Source organism: Malaclemys terrapin, chromosome 6 (genome assembly GCF_027887155.1).
Source record: "Malaclemys terrapin pileata isolate rMalTer1 chromosome 6, rMalTer1.hap1, whole genome shotgun sequence".
Lineage (NCBI taxonomy): Eukaryota > Metazoa > Chordata > Testudines > Emydidae > Malaclemys > Malaclemys terrapin.
The window spans coordinates 21,507,459-21,522,070 of NC_071510.1; positions in this window are offsets into that span (position 1 = coordinate 21,507,459).

Below are 14,612 nucleotides of genomic sequence, written 5' to 3' on the forward strand. Positions count from 1 at the left end.
AATCAGAACAATGTAAATTTTGCTTAAAAGGAAACAATCACGACCAAACCTCTCATTTCACACTTTAGATTAACCTTTACATTATTGACAGGATTGGGTTACGTAAGCAAAGTTACTTCTCTGTGCAAGCATTATGGTTCAGGCTTTTCTTGCAGCATTTGTGTAGCTGTCAGTTTTAGTTTCATGTCTCCATTTGTAGTTTATGGCTTCATCTTTGAAAAGATAAAGCAGAGATCTTAAAAGAAAGAGCCTGACACTATTGGAGATCGCAAACGACGATGCCTTGAATAGTTCATTTTTCAAATAATACCAGATGGCCAAAAAAAAAAAAATCAAGTTGTTTCATTGTTCAAGAATAAGGGTTTCTCCATCTGCTGGTTCAATACTAACTTAGTTTAAATCTTCGAGAAACAGAAAGAAACCTGAACAGTCTTTTAGTAAATTACATATTTTCCCCTAAGCAGCTAGAGCATTTCCAATGTTTAATACACAAACACTTATGGCCCCTATGTAGAGAGGATATCCATGTGATAAATTGCACAACCAGCTGATAATTGTAGAGCCATGTGATAAATGAATTTGTCATGCACCTTTGACTGCCTCACCTATGCCCACTAATCTATCTCCTGGGACTTTCTGTAACATTTTAAACCCTCAGACCAACTTCAAATAGCTGCCTTCTTAGTTTTAAATCAACCAGCCAGGAAAACATTTCCTCCTCCTTTAACAAAAATCACATCAACCAAGATTCAGAGGGGTGGGGGGATCAGTGACAAGTTTTCTAGACATAAAAGGGTCCCCATTTCACAGTCACATATCATACCCTGCAGGGACAGAAACAGGAGTTATCTTCCACTGGAAAGGGGACATTTTCCACTTCCCAACGGCAACCACAGCACTAGCTCCTAACACTGCAACATCCTGATGTAACTGACAGCAAACATCATTTTTATATGCAGAAAAGCAATTTTAGGTCACATTTAGGGGTTTCTCTCTGCACCCTGAAGAGTTGGTCTAGTGGTAACTAAGACACCTGGCTCTACAGGCGGAGGGATAGAAAATTCAAATTTTAAAGAGTCACTAAAGCATTCCAAAAAGGGCCGTTTGTAACCTATATGACATACACAGAATGTACAATGGTGTACGGTGTAATATAAAGGTTTTATTGCTGTTTGTACAGCACCTAGCACAATGGGATCCTGGTCCATGAGTAGTGCTATTATGCTACTACGTCTAATAATAATTAAGCTAGCGAACAGGAGCGGCTAACAGGGGAGTTATGTGAGAGAGTTTAGAGGTGGAGTGTGGGGGGGGCTAGATACACTTACCATTCTGTAAACTTCAAGCCAAAACCCCCCCCGATAAAAACAAAACAACAACAAAGGAACAAGCTGCAGGAGTAAAAAGATAATGCAGGCAGAAGTCCAGCAACAGAGTGGGGGCTATCCAGTTTATTGCACCCAATGCAGCATGTATGACTACCTGCCCCATAGGCAGGTGGCATATGTATACATTCGGTGCAAGCAGCTCCTGGCCCTCAGAGACTGTGTACGGGCTTTGGAGACTGGAGTGGCTGAAGTGGAGGAGCTAAGGGAGACAGAGAGGTATATAGATGAGACTTTCCAGGACACAGTAGTATGGTCCCACCCACACCCCCTGCAGAGGGAAATGATCCCATAGTTGGGACCCTCCTTCCAGATGATATTGTGGTATCCTCTTGCACTGAGGATACCTCTCCAGGGGAGGGAAATCCAGTTATTAGGAAGAGATAGGTATTATTAATGGGTGATTCAATCATTAGAAACACAGATAGTTGGGTTTGCAATGACCAGGAGAACCACACGGTGACTTTCCTGCCTGGTGTGAAGGTTGCGGATCTCTCAAGACATCTAGATAGACTTATGTGTAGTACTGGGGAGGAGCTGGTGGCCGTGGTACATGTAGGTACCAAGGACATAGGGAAGGATAGGAGAGAGTTCCTGGAGGCCAAATTCAGGCTGCTAGGGTAGGAGATTGAAGTCCAGGACCTCCATGGTAGCATTCTCCTAAATGCTTCCAGTTCCATGCACAAGCCCAGTTAGATAGGCAGAACTGCAGGGTCTCAATGTGTGGATGAGACGATGGTGTAGGGAGGAGAGGTTTAGATTTATTAGGAACTGGGGAAACTTTTGGGAAAGGGGGAACCTATATAGGAAGGATGGGCTCCACCTAAACCAAAATGGAACCAGATTGCTCACACTTAAAATTAAAAAGGCTGTAGAGCAGTTTTTAAACTAAGGGCTGCGGGAAAGCAGACAGGTGCGGAGGAGCATGTGGTTCGGACAGAAACATCCCTTAGGGGAGGATGTATTAATGGAGATTCTCTATGTCCTGGTAAGGAGGAGAGGATGGAAAATGATAAAATACAGGTGGGATCTGATGAGAAAGAGTCAAATGAAAAAAAGTCCCAGTCAATTACAAAAAGAAGTATTTTTTCACACAACACACAGTCAGTCTGTGGAACTGTTTGCCAGAGGATGTTGTGGAGGCCAAGACACTAACAGGATTCAAAAAAAGAACTAGATAAGTTCATGGAGGATAGGTCCATCAATGGCTATTAGCCAGGATGCGCAGGGATGGTGTCCCTAGCCTCTGTTTGCCAGAAGCTGGGAATGGGCAACAGTGGATGGATCACTTGATGATTCCCCGATCTGTTCATTCCCTCTGGGGCACCTGGCATTGTCCACTGTTGGAAGACAGGATACTGGGCTAGATGGACCTTTGGTTGGACCCAGTATAGCCGCTCTTATGTTCTAAATATTCCTACTATTATGATGGACAAACCTATAAGAAAACTACACAAGTCATCCCAAGAGTGATATATACGCATGCGCATGCACACGCACACATGGTACAAACACCAAGAGGAATCTGCTTATGGTGAACTCGGAGATAATGAAACTCCTTTTTTGGGTGAGTAAGGGTCACACCCTACACAGATTGTATGTGGTAAAAGTTATTCCCTGTTGCCATGGAACTGCCTGACGATGGGCCATCCAGTTTTGCAAATGACCAGCCCGTGCTGTTGAGGGAAGCCGCACATTCTGAGGAGCAAGATGGGAGTGAGAGCAAGGCTGGAGCAAGACTAGAAACAGGGCTGGAGCAAGAGCTGGAGCAGGCTAAGGCTTGGGGAGTCTGTGGTCACTGTCAGGTAGGAGAAAGTTCCAAGCTCTGGAGCAACACTGAGCAAACTGAATTGCTGTTCTTCCTGTGGCGCTTATATACCTGCCATGAGAGTCACCAGCCCAGTTCCTGGCTTGTGGATTTGCTGAAGCCTAGCATAGGAGTGACTCATCACCTTACAGTTCTCCCTTCTCCTCACATGCACACACAAATCTAATTTGCTAGTAAAAGAGTAAATTTTACCCCAAGGAATATTATTGTACAGTTGATGATAGGTGACTGGTTTCAATAGAAGCCAAGTGTCCTCTACATAGCCACAAAAGGGTGGCATGAGAGGCAGAGGCTGTGTTTCCATCTCTCACGATTTTATCACAAGCAGAGTCTCACAATATTTATTGTTTTTCTTAAAGCTCCACCTCCAGGAACTGAGAATCCCAGTCTTCCTTTCTTTCTTTCAACACAAAGGAAGTTTCTAGCCCTAAGGGATGTGGGGAAAAGCCTGACATGTGACTTGAGCGTAACCCAAGGGCTCAGAAACCAAGAAGTCAAATTTTAAAAAGGCCTTGTTTTTTAAGCCAGTCTCTTGCTTTTGGAGGGTCCTGACTCATGATATTTGAATGAGCAGAGTTGGTAATGCTGCAGTTATGCTAATTATATCAGCTGAGGATCTGGCCCCATGATGGTGGGTAATGGAACACATTTCACGAGTTACCTTTCTATTAAATATCCTGGGTTTGATATAGGACTGCTGATGACATGACACTGCTGGTTATGCTGATACTTGTAACATGCCAGTCAGACACATAGGTAACTGGGCATGAAACATCCTCCCTTTGACACACAGCTTGACATTTGAAAAGACATAGTTCACTGAAAACTGCATTCAATTAACCAGAAACTCATTCATTTAACTCTTTACATCAGAGACTTTTGAAAGTCTCCTATAGTATCCACTGGTTTAGGGGAGTACAAGTGGAGCTGGTTGTAGCACTTATCTGAGGATTTCCAAGCACTATACACAGATCACTCATGATTTAACCCTGGAAGGTAGGTAAATGCTATGACCCCCATTTTAGAGGTGAGGAAACTGAGGCTCAGAATGGTTAAAGTGATGGTGCTCAAGATCTCACAGGAAGTCTGAGGCATAATCCTGTTCTTTAACAATAAGACTATCCTACTTCTTCAGATGGATCTGAAAATATTTAATATAGATGGTCATAACTCTGTGAGCAATACTGTAAATGCCACGTCACTAACATTTTGATGTTAATTTTTGTCCAAAGCCCTTAAAAGAAAATACGCTCTTGAAACCTTAATAAGAACAAGGAATCCAAGTACATTTTCACATATAAGGTTCTGGGCCTGATTCTGCAGCGTGTAACGCCATTGATTTCAGTATGCTAGATGCTTTACAAATCAATATGAAGAAAACCTCTCTGCCCCCAAAGAACTTAAAATCTATGTACCCATCAGGTAAAAGATGGAGGACAGGGATTTAACAAAATAAAGGTTAGAATGCTGAGGTTCAGCACAGCTCTTGGTTGGTTCTCCTCAGCTTTTGAGGTGGGGAGGAACACAGATCAGTTGGGTTTCTTGTTGTTTTCTTTTTAACCTGCTATTGGCTATTTTGTTACCACATCTTCTCTGCAGAAAGGATGAAGGATTTAGGAATAGCCATACTGGATGAGCCCAGTAGTCCATAGTCTGATATCCTGCCAGCGCTTGCTGATTCAGACTAAAGGGCAAGAGCCTTGCAGTAGGCAATTATGGAATAAACTGTCCAAAGGGAAAATATGTTCCTAACAAACATTAGTTAGAGGTTGGTTTATACCCTGAAGCATGAGGCAAGCTTCCAAAACACATTTTTAAGCTCCTTATCATCAACATCTTATGATCGTTCTGGTTCTGATATTGTTATCCATATAAAAGCCCACTCCTTTTTTGAATACTGCTAAGTTCCTGGTCTCGGATGTCTTGTGGCAATGAGTTCCACATGCTAATTGTGCATTGTGTGAAAAAGTAAATTTTACAGATATGTTAGAAGAAGGAAGTTTTGAGGAGGGACTTGAAGGATGCTTACCACTGACTGCAATGGGAGCAGATTGACTCTTTAAAGTGTACTCCACAGGCCAATATGTAGTCACTTATTCTTATCTATTTAGTGCCTTCTCTATTTAGTGAGAGAGAATTCTCATGATCATACTTTCAACCTGCATGTACCTTGCCTCACACTTTGGTTGCATCCACACAAGATTGCATAAACCTACAACAATTCTGTTTTTAAATATGTTTATCTTCAGTGGCCCACTACAGAAGCCACTTTTTACTGGACAAGCTTCAAAACAACTAGCAAGTCCCGTTACATAAATTTCATGTCCCATATTTTGAAATGCCTCGTCTGTGATGGATTTTCAATTAATTTTTTACATTTGTAAAAACATGCATCATTTATATGACTATACTGACAACATTTTTTAAATGCAAAGTTGATTGGAAAAATTAGCTCATTTGCTAGCCAAAAGAATATATTATACACTTCTTACTTTAAAAAAAATGGGTCAGTCTGACTTGATTCTGGTTCATTTACATTTAATTTGCATTTACACAAAATAAGGAGCAAGTCCATGTTTATGTTTTTAAATATAGTTGGCTCTGTTTAAAGACAATTTATGTTGAGTTTAAACTAACGAAAGACAGATAAACAAAACCAACTTTTTGGCACAGCTAAATTGTCTCTAAGTGGGAAAATTGCACTAAATGAGTAAGTGTCGTAACACCATCCTATTTATCACACACTGCCATTTTTTAAAATAGCATTCATTCAGTTGTGTGTGTTTTCTACCACTCTCACTCTAGGGGCACTGTAACATACAACTTTTTAAACATACCCTTTATATGCAACACATAGGAATTGTCATACTGGATCATAACCATGATCCATCTTCTAATATAGTCTGCTTCCCAACAGTGGCTAATACCCGATTTAGTTTTATGAAAATTAAATGTCTCCCAAGGGTACTCACTGATATGACAATAATACTCAATAATACTTTGCCATTATTTGCAGAGTAGCCTGCATCTACATCAAGTAGAAAGGAAGTGCACAGCGTAAGCTGCAAGACATAAGGGATGGACTGGAAAAGGTTTCGTCAACTACCTTGTGTTTTACAGAGACTGAATGAGCTTGTAAATCATCATACTTTATATGACAAGATAATCACACATTTTAAAGAACTTTGCCCCTCCATTTTCTCGGGCAATGTTTGTCCAATTCCATGTATCATCAGCATTTGCAGAAATAATACCTGCCCGGAAATGCCAGTTTAGAGCTGCGCAGCATCATTGAGCCTACAGGGAGATTGAAAGTATATTTGAAAAAGGAGCACGCTAAGGGAGAGGCAAGGGAGCTTCCTGCAATTTTATTGCAACGCACGGGTTTTAGTGCTACATCGTTTGTATTCTAAAATGCAATAAAGTCAATGATATTTTGTCTCACCTGATGGCCTAGCGTTAGTACCCTAGCTCATCATATGGGACATCTGGGTTCAGTTCATTGTCTTATGCCAAGCCCCCTGGGGAAGGAGGACTTAATGTATCTCAATACAAACCCATTGCATCCTACTATTTCTCCTTAAGAAAAAATGAAATGTGCATCGGATGAGTAAAGCACGTGCTTGTAGCCAGATAAAGTATATGGTATAGCCATAACCATAGGGACCAATTTTACACACAGACAACCATTTGGAGTCCCACATTTAAGACGACACTGCAATAGACTGTGGGCTTTTTGTTGTCTGGCTCCTCTTTTCTGCCAGCTGGCGGGCTAAACTGGTACTATACCACACTCTGGGATTGGGGCCTGAGTGTGTGGTCTCTGCTAATCTGTGGAGGAGGTACCCTTGCCTACAGCACCCCTATAGCCATGTACTAGTGGGGACTTCATGCCATGGGACCAAATACTAAAGTGTATATTATAAATTCTGGAATCCATGTTATAAGTACTCAAAGGAAGGAGAGTGATTTGATGTATTGAACAGATTTCCTATCATTAAATAAATCACCCTCTCCTGCTATTTGCCCAAGGAAAGAAACTTGGAAGAAGCCATTTCCTTGGGAAGAGGAACCCTTCTGTCAGGAGTGATAAATTGCCATGCAAAGTTTCATTAGACTAAATATTTGGGGCCAAATTCATCCCTAGAGTAAATCGATTTGGTTCTAAGAAGTTACAGTAGCACAAAGTTTGGCCTGTTCATTCTCAAATTTTCCATGTTTAGTAATTAGTTCCATGTGAACATTATAGTAGGTCAAAAACAACTGGTGAATTTTGGCTTTCACCCAGTTGTACAGGATAAGACCCTTCCCTGCCCCTTCCCCCTTTCCTCTCCCCCCTCCTGCCCCCCAATGATTGATGCAGTTTGGCACTCTTTACTTTGCAGTTTTGACCACTTCCACTATGAACAGAAGTCACTTCTTACAAGCCCATGAAAAGGTGAAATGGAATTAAACTTTCAAAATAGGACAATAAATTTGCAAACTCAATAACACTCAGACAAAATGTTATACTGCTGAGAACCTCCAATTCCAGCCAATTCCGGGGGGGGGAGCGGCTTCCACCAGCTCCCCCCTTTTCATCCAGGTCCCTCCAGCAATTCCCTTGCCGGGACCTTACTGCTCGTAGCAGGGGTTATGGTGGACTATAATGAGGTGGGGGGTTGGCTCCCTGCTGTACCAATCAGAGGAGTCCCCAACTGCCCCCAGCTCGCTCAATTACCAAGCACCTCTCCTTAATTCCTTTTCCAAGCCATTTGTCTGCTCTTTTGTGCCTTCATTTATGGAGTACCTGCACTGAACATCCGCTATACACTTAAATAAAGAGTTGCAACATATGGCCTACCACCCATCATGCTATGCATGAACAGAGCCCACCTGAACTTGCTGCGAGGAAGGCGAACTCCCCCCCCCCCAACACACACACTCTGCACCTGGCCAATATGGTGGTAAGAGAAAAATTCCTTCCCAGCCCCCCTTAATGGGGTGGCTAGCATAATGCCCACAGCAGATATAGCTAAACACCCGACATTCTTCTGACCTAAATAGGGAGAGAGTGCGACCGAGCCTGTTTCAAGTGATGAGGGGAGGGTCCCAACCCTGGCTGACCTTTTTAAACTCCTCATTCCCAGGTGGTGAGTCATCCACCATTGCAACTGCTTTTCCAGCAGTTTTACATCTCCCCTCCTCCCCCAAGCCAGAAAGCATTGCCCTCTTCTCCCGGCCAGCCAGACAACCCTCTTTCCTCCTCCCCTCCCCCCCCCCCTACTTAAAGTGCAGGGTGATGATTATGAGGGGCAAAAAATAGGGACTTTTTCAGTTTCATCTCTACCAAGAGATGCTATACAGCTGTATGTTTATATTGTTTTTCTTATAATTGAGGTGAGAGAAAATAACCCTTTCAAGTTTATGTTATATGACTATATAGAAAACTGCTCTATTATATTGTTCCTGAAACAACTTTATCTGTTGCCTCCTCTTAAGATTTGTATAGATCAATTTACAGCCCAGACAAGCTCAGCAGAGTTCTGACTTCACCTAAGGAATGTTTTCATTTGGATTACCTGCTGTATATGGGACACAGTGATCCAGCTTTGAGTCTGTAGCAACCTGCATGGAACTTGGAGGGAGGAACACAGGTTGCAGGAGGAAAGTGTTTAAAGGAGGCACCACAAAGTTGGTCTGTGTACTCATGGCTGGAATGCTAACTACAGTTGAAAAACCTCTATAATAATTCCCTTGATAAAGAGACAGTTTTAGAGACATGGAATCGTTTCATGTTATTACCCAGCACATGGTACATGAAACAGAGTCTCTGCTGCAGTTATGCATCAAATGCAAATGCAGTAAATTCAGCCACCGGACTGGGTTGGAAAGATTCTGCTGGTTAGAAAAGTTCACTCCAAATATTCAACCACAAGAGCTAATAGGGTGGTAGTAAAAGAAATAGGGGAACCCTATAGTGTTTTGGGTTTGTCAAAACATATTTCCCCCATATTTAAAAGATGTTTTTTCCTGAAAGAAATCATCATGTTTTCCAAATTACAGAAACACCAGTATGCCCAACTCTGATTAAGAAACTCCCAGTAAACCAAAGGCTGTTTGTGTGGCCTGAAATTGCACTAAGACCCTGATCCTGCAAAGCATGTAAACACATGTATAACTTGCAGCATGTCAAGGCTACTAAAGTCATGAATGGGATTATTCATAAAATTAAAATTCTGCACGCATGTAAACACTTCACTAGACTGGGGCTTAAAGCTTTGCCCTTGTACTTACGTGCTTGACAGGGCAGAACCTGCCAAGGGTCTCCCCCTCCTCCTCTTTCCTGTCAAAACAACCAACCTTGGGTACTTAGGTGCTGGAACACATCCTAGTCTGAAGTGGTTTCCATCATATACAGGGTTTACAGTTTGGTTCAATGGCTCTCAGCGCCCCCACTATACAAATTGGTCCAGCACCCCTGCTTGGGTAAGCCTCACACATCCCTCCCCTGTTGTTACTGCCCACCTCTTGTGGAATGTAGAAGCTCACTTGACTGAAATTCCTTGTCAGCTCCTGTGTCCCATTCTGTTGACACACTATAAAGTGGAGATAACCTGGATATATGCAAACATTTTTTTCCAAAAGTTTTGAGTGTCCCCAGACTATCAAAAAATCAGAATTTCATTGTGTATAGAAGCTGGTGTTATGCTACCTAGGAAGCTCTGTGTTTAAGTCTTGCTCTGCCTTTAGGCCTATCAGAGGAGTAAAATATATTATATTAAAAAGCAGCCCAAAAATATCTTTTGCCAAACTGATGTTGAATCTCAAAGCTTTCCAGAGCTATTCAAAAATCTAGAACTTATGATTTTAATAGATTTTTTTAAAAAAAATTCTCCAAACCTACATCAAATTATATAAAACATACTCTGATCTGTAATGACTGTAGCTAGAGATGGATCCCATGGGATGAAGGTACTAGCCATCCCCATAGTTCCTTTGGAGAGTAAATCAGAAAGACAATGAGACGTGCTCAACAATGCAGCCAGGAATAAATGAGCTGAAAGAAAAGTGGCAAAATGGGATGGGATATACTCTGTGTCCCCTTCAACAGTTACAAAATGAAGCTCCGTGCTTCCAACCAAATTAACAGGGAGGGAGTCCTCCAGCTGTCGAGGGGGGCTTGGCTACCATTACACTCAGAGCTGAAGAATTCCAGCAGAGTTGCTGTGGGATAGAGGACCGTGCTTATGAAAATAATCACTGTATTGTTAAGCGTCAGTCCTCATTTTCACAGGAATACAGAGTATTCTACAAACCTTCTTCCTCTCCCAAAAGCAGACCAGATTTAAGCAAACAAAAATGATGCTCTCAGCATTCAGGTATTTTCATAATTCTTCATGTTAAATGGGTGTATTCATTTCAGATTTTTCCCCCTTCCCTTTCCTCCTTGGTCCCCTGCATCCATAACAATGAGTATTCACTTTACTCTTGATATAATAATGACTAATCCCTTTAATATCACATTAAACTGAGCAATCACCCCCAACCCTCAATAGTGTGCAGCTGGAGGGAGAAAGTGTATTTTTGCATGTATGTGTGGTCTAAAATATTCAATGTGTCAAGGCAGACAGCATCAGGCACTGTATTCTACTTACAGCTCAACCTATTACATATCAGAAGTGCAAAGAATTGCTGACAGAAAATCTATGACTTTGGATCCAGCACAGAAAATATTAATGCGAACATCCACTACCCAAAGGACTTGGCATTTATTGCACTTTCTCCTGGAAGCACAAGGTCTGTATGCCAAAGGTCAGGGGCAGAGGGATTAACTTTTCTCACATATTCAAGTAAAGTGTCCATCACACCTCAAGTAAACAACTTTAAAACACACAAATACCTTCATTAATCATAAACAACCCAGCATCTTTTAGTCGTTTACTGTGCACATCAATCTGCATACTAATTTTCAGTACAGTAAGAAGAAAACCCCAAACATTAACATCAGATTTTATGTTATCAAAACACTGAAGTATTATCTACCACACTCAAGATGTTTTTCAAGAATGCATGCCTGTTGGGTTCAGAGTCACACCACACTCTCACGGAGCCCCATCAAACAATACTATATAAAGGTCATGAATGGGATAAACCCTTTGTTCTCCATGGAATAACATAGGGGGCAGCATAGTCCAATGGTTAGAGGAAGTGACGACATCAGGATTCCCAAGTTCCGCTCCAAACATTGCCATTGACTTTCTGGGTGGTCTTGGACAAGCCACTTAACTTTCCCCTTTGCCCCAGTTTACCCATCTGGAAAATGAGTATACTACTACTTTCCCGAGGTGTGGTTAGAACCAACGTTTATAAAGCAAGCAGCCCTGTAAAGTACCTTTGGATGAACGTATTAGTTATACTTCAAAGTATTAGTTATATTCTTATAATCAACTAAATGGTTCAGTTTCTTCAAGTATAAATCAATTATGTAAATGAGGCAGAGCTCTATTCTACTCACTGAAGATACACTAAAAACATATTCAGAAAAACAATCAGAAGAATGATCAAAACTCCAAATATCACCAAGTTTTCATTTTCAATTTCTGCCAGAACTATTTTGTGAATCCCCCAGGAAGTATTTAATCATTGGTTGTGAATGATGTCACTCCCTTTGTGTCCCATCTGGTGTATCAGTGCCAGGGCACATGCACTTGGGGCATACAACATCTCCCTTAGGGTCAGATGAAAAGGAAAATCTTCTCTGGGATGATGTGTTTGAATGATGTAAAGCAGGTCAGAGTCTTCAAAAAAGTCTTCTGTATAATTCAAAAGAAGAGTTCAAATTGAATCTTTGACAGAGGCTGCTTTTTAAAGAGACCCCCTGCCTGGAAAGATTGGTGTTCTCTAGGCTTTCAAATATATTTTTGATGTCACCTCACCTTGGTATTGACACCATGTTTTGACTGTAGGAAAAAAAGAACTATTCTGAGTATTTCTAGTAGCTTTTATTGACACATTTGACTGTGCTTAATGTTTTAACAGAAAAGCTGTGTGTTGGAGAGTTAAATGGATGCTCTCGCCTCTCTGCCTCCTCTCCACACACACTTGACTTATAGCTTTTCTATGGGTCACATGGCTCATTATAAGAGCAGGAGGGATTTATAATGGGAATTAGTGCAGCTTGAATGTAGGTAACCCTGAAACAGTACAATAGAAGGTTTATGTACTGTACCTGCGTTTACAGTAAGGAGTGTATTTCTATTCTATGAGGGTTTAGCAAAACTGAATCCATTCTGAAGCTATGCAGAACTGAGCAGCAGAGAGTGCTTTATGTTCCATGTTGGCATTTTCTTTACTAAGAAGTGGCATTAGGTAACCACTTTTTAAAAGCTGTGTTTGAGTTTCTGATGCAACACAAAGATTGAGTTGAACTATGAACCCTCCAGTTACATTGCCTTAGATGTGGCAACCCAATGAAACACAAAATACAAGCACTTGCTTTCAAAATTGGTGTGGTTTCTGTGAATTTATACAGGGATAAAATAGGAGACTGTGATGGGGTGCCTGCCCCACACTGGGCTCCAAAGGGTTAATAGAGCCCTAGGAAGGCTGCACAGGAGGCAGCCAATCAGAGAAGGGCTGAAGGGAGCAGCCAATCAGGCCCATATAAAAAGGGATGGCAGTTCTCTGGACCATGTCTCTGGAGGGCTAAGAGAACCGTCAGCACCCTGGACAGAGCAGTGCTGCTAGCAGGGTCTGGGAGCAAGAGACAGCTCCTGGCTGGCTGCTGGGATTTTCAGGCTGAGGTCCTGAGGTAAGGGCAAAGAGGATGCTAGAGCCATGAGGAAGTGGCCAGATAGTTCACTGCAGTAGCCACTAAGGAAAGTGGCTGAACAGCAGACTGCAGGTCTCCCAGAAGGGGGGAGCACAGTGTGTGGCACGGCCAGAGGGCTGTGTTGCTGAAGAGGACACCATGGTCCTTGGAGAGACGTGGGTCCTAGAGCAGGAGTGACAGTGGTGAGGCACCACATGAAGAGGGCGTACAAATATGCAGAGATAATTCCCAAGACAGCCAGCAGGAGGTGCCACAGTGGTGAGTGAACCCCATTACATGTGGTGGAGAATGTGGGCAGAATATGGTCATCCCTGAGATAAGAGGAGGAGAGAGGACTGTGGGGACAATTGCCCAGGTACAAGGGAGTTTAAGAAACTAAAGGAGAGCTATTGAAGGTGGGGACGATGGACCCAGAGTATGCAAAGGTCTTCTTTGTGGAGGATTCTTTTGCCAGCCCAGGCAGGACTGCAGGGTCAGTACCCTGGTAGAAAGGGACTGACAGATAGCAGGGAAGGCTCAAGACCCTGCTGCAGGAAATCCTGAAGAACCAACACAAGCAATAGGAGGCACAGTGGTACCTCTAGACTTATGTGGGGCACCTGGTTACGGAACAGCAGGCCCTGATAAAGCTCCTGTGGAGAGAGTTTAATAGAAGCCACAGAGAGCGTGAGGAGAAGCCAGGCACCAGGGCCAGGAGGCCGGTGGCTGGGATGACTGATTGTTATGCCTGCGGGCGACAAGGACGCAGGAAAAGAGATTGCCTCTACTGGGAGGGGGACTGAAGCCTCAACCAGAGAGTGGGAAGGAGCGAGAGCCCTAGAGAGTCCCCACTGTGAGGAGAACAAGGAGAGGAGGGGCATGTTGGGCCTGTGGGCAACAGGGGCACCTATAGAGGGAGTGTCCTTACATAAATTGCAGGGTCAAGGCTAGCCCAGGGGCAGAGCTGAACAAGGAAAGGACTATGGGAGGCCCATGGCCAAGAAGAGGCAACAAGCTTGCTTTTGGTGCCATGAAGTCGGCCACATAAAAAGGCATTGCCCCCTTAGGAGAAGGTGGGATAGGAAAGGGGTGCCTGGGTAAGAGACAGTCAGGGTGGATGCAGCGGTGATGGCTGTAGACCTGCCAGAGAATCATCTCCTACACCCAATAGGAGGTGGTAAGGAGGTCGCAGACAAAATGACTGGGACAAGAGAACACACACAGTGGTGGAACAGGCTACTGTGGGGATCCAGACCCTGAGAGAAAAGGGATTGGGGGAGTCTGAACTACAAGCCCAATTAGCAGTGGCAGAGAAGGCCCGCTTAAGGGCAGCGGGAGAACTGGCACACCTGAGGGAACAGTTTAGGGATTCTATACAAGAGAAGGAAGATGTGTGTTTCCATTTGAGGGAAATTGAGAAACAGTGGGATAACCTAAAGGGACATCTCAGAGTAGCACAGAGCATGAGACTTCCCTACCCCCGAGGGTTGTAGGCTTGAAGGGGAAGATGTGTGATGGGGTGCCTGCCTCACGCTGAGCTCTAAGGGGGTTAATAGGGGTCCTAGGGAGGCTGAGCAGGAGGCAGAGAAGAGCTAAAGGGAGCACC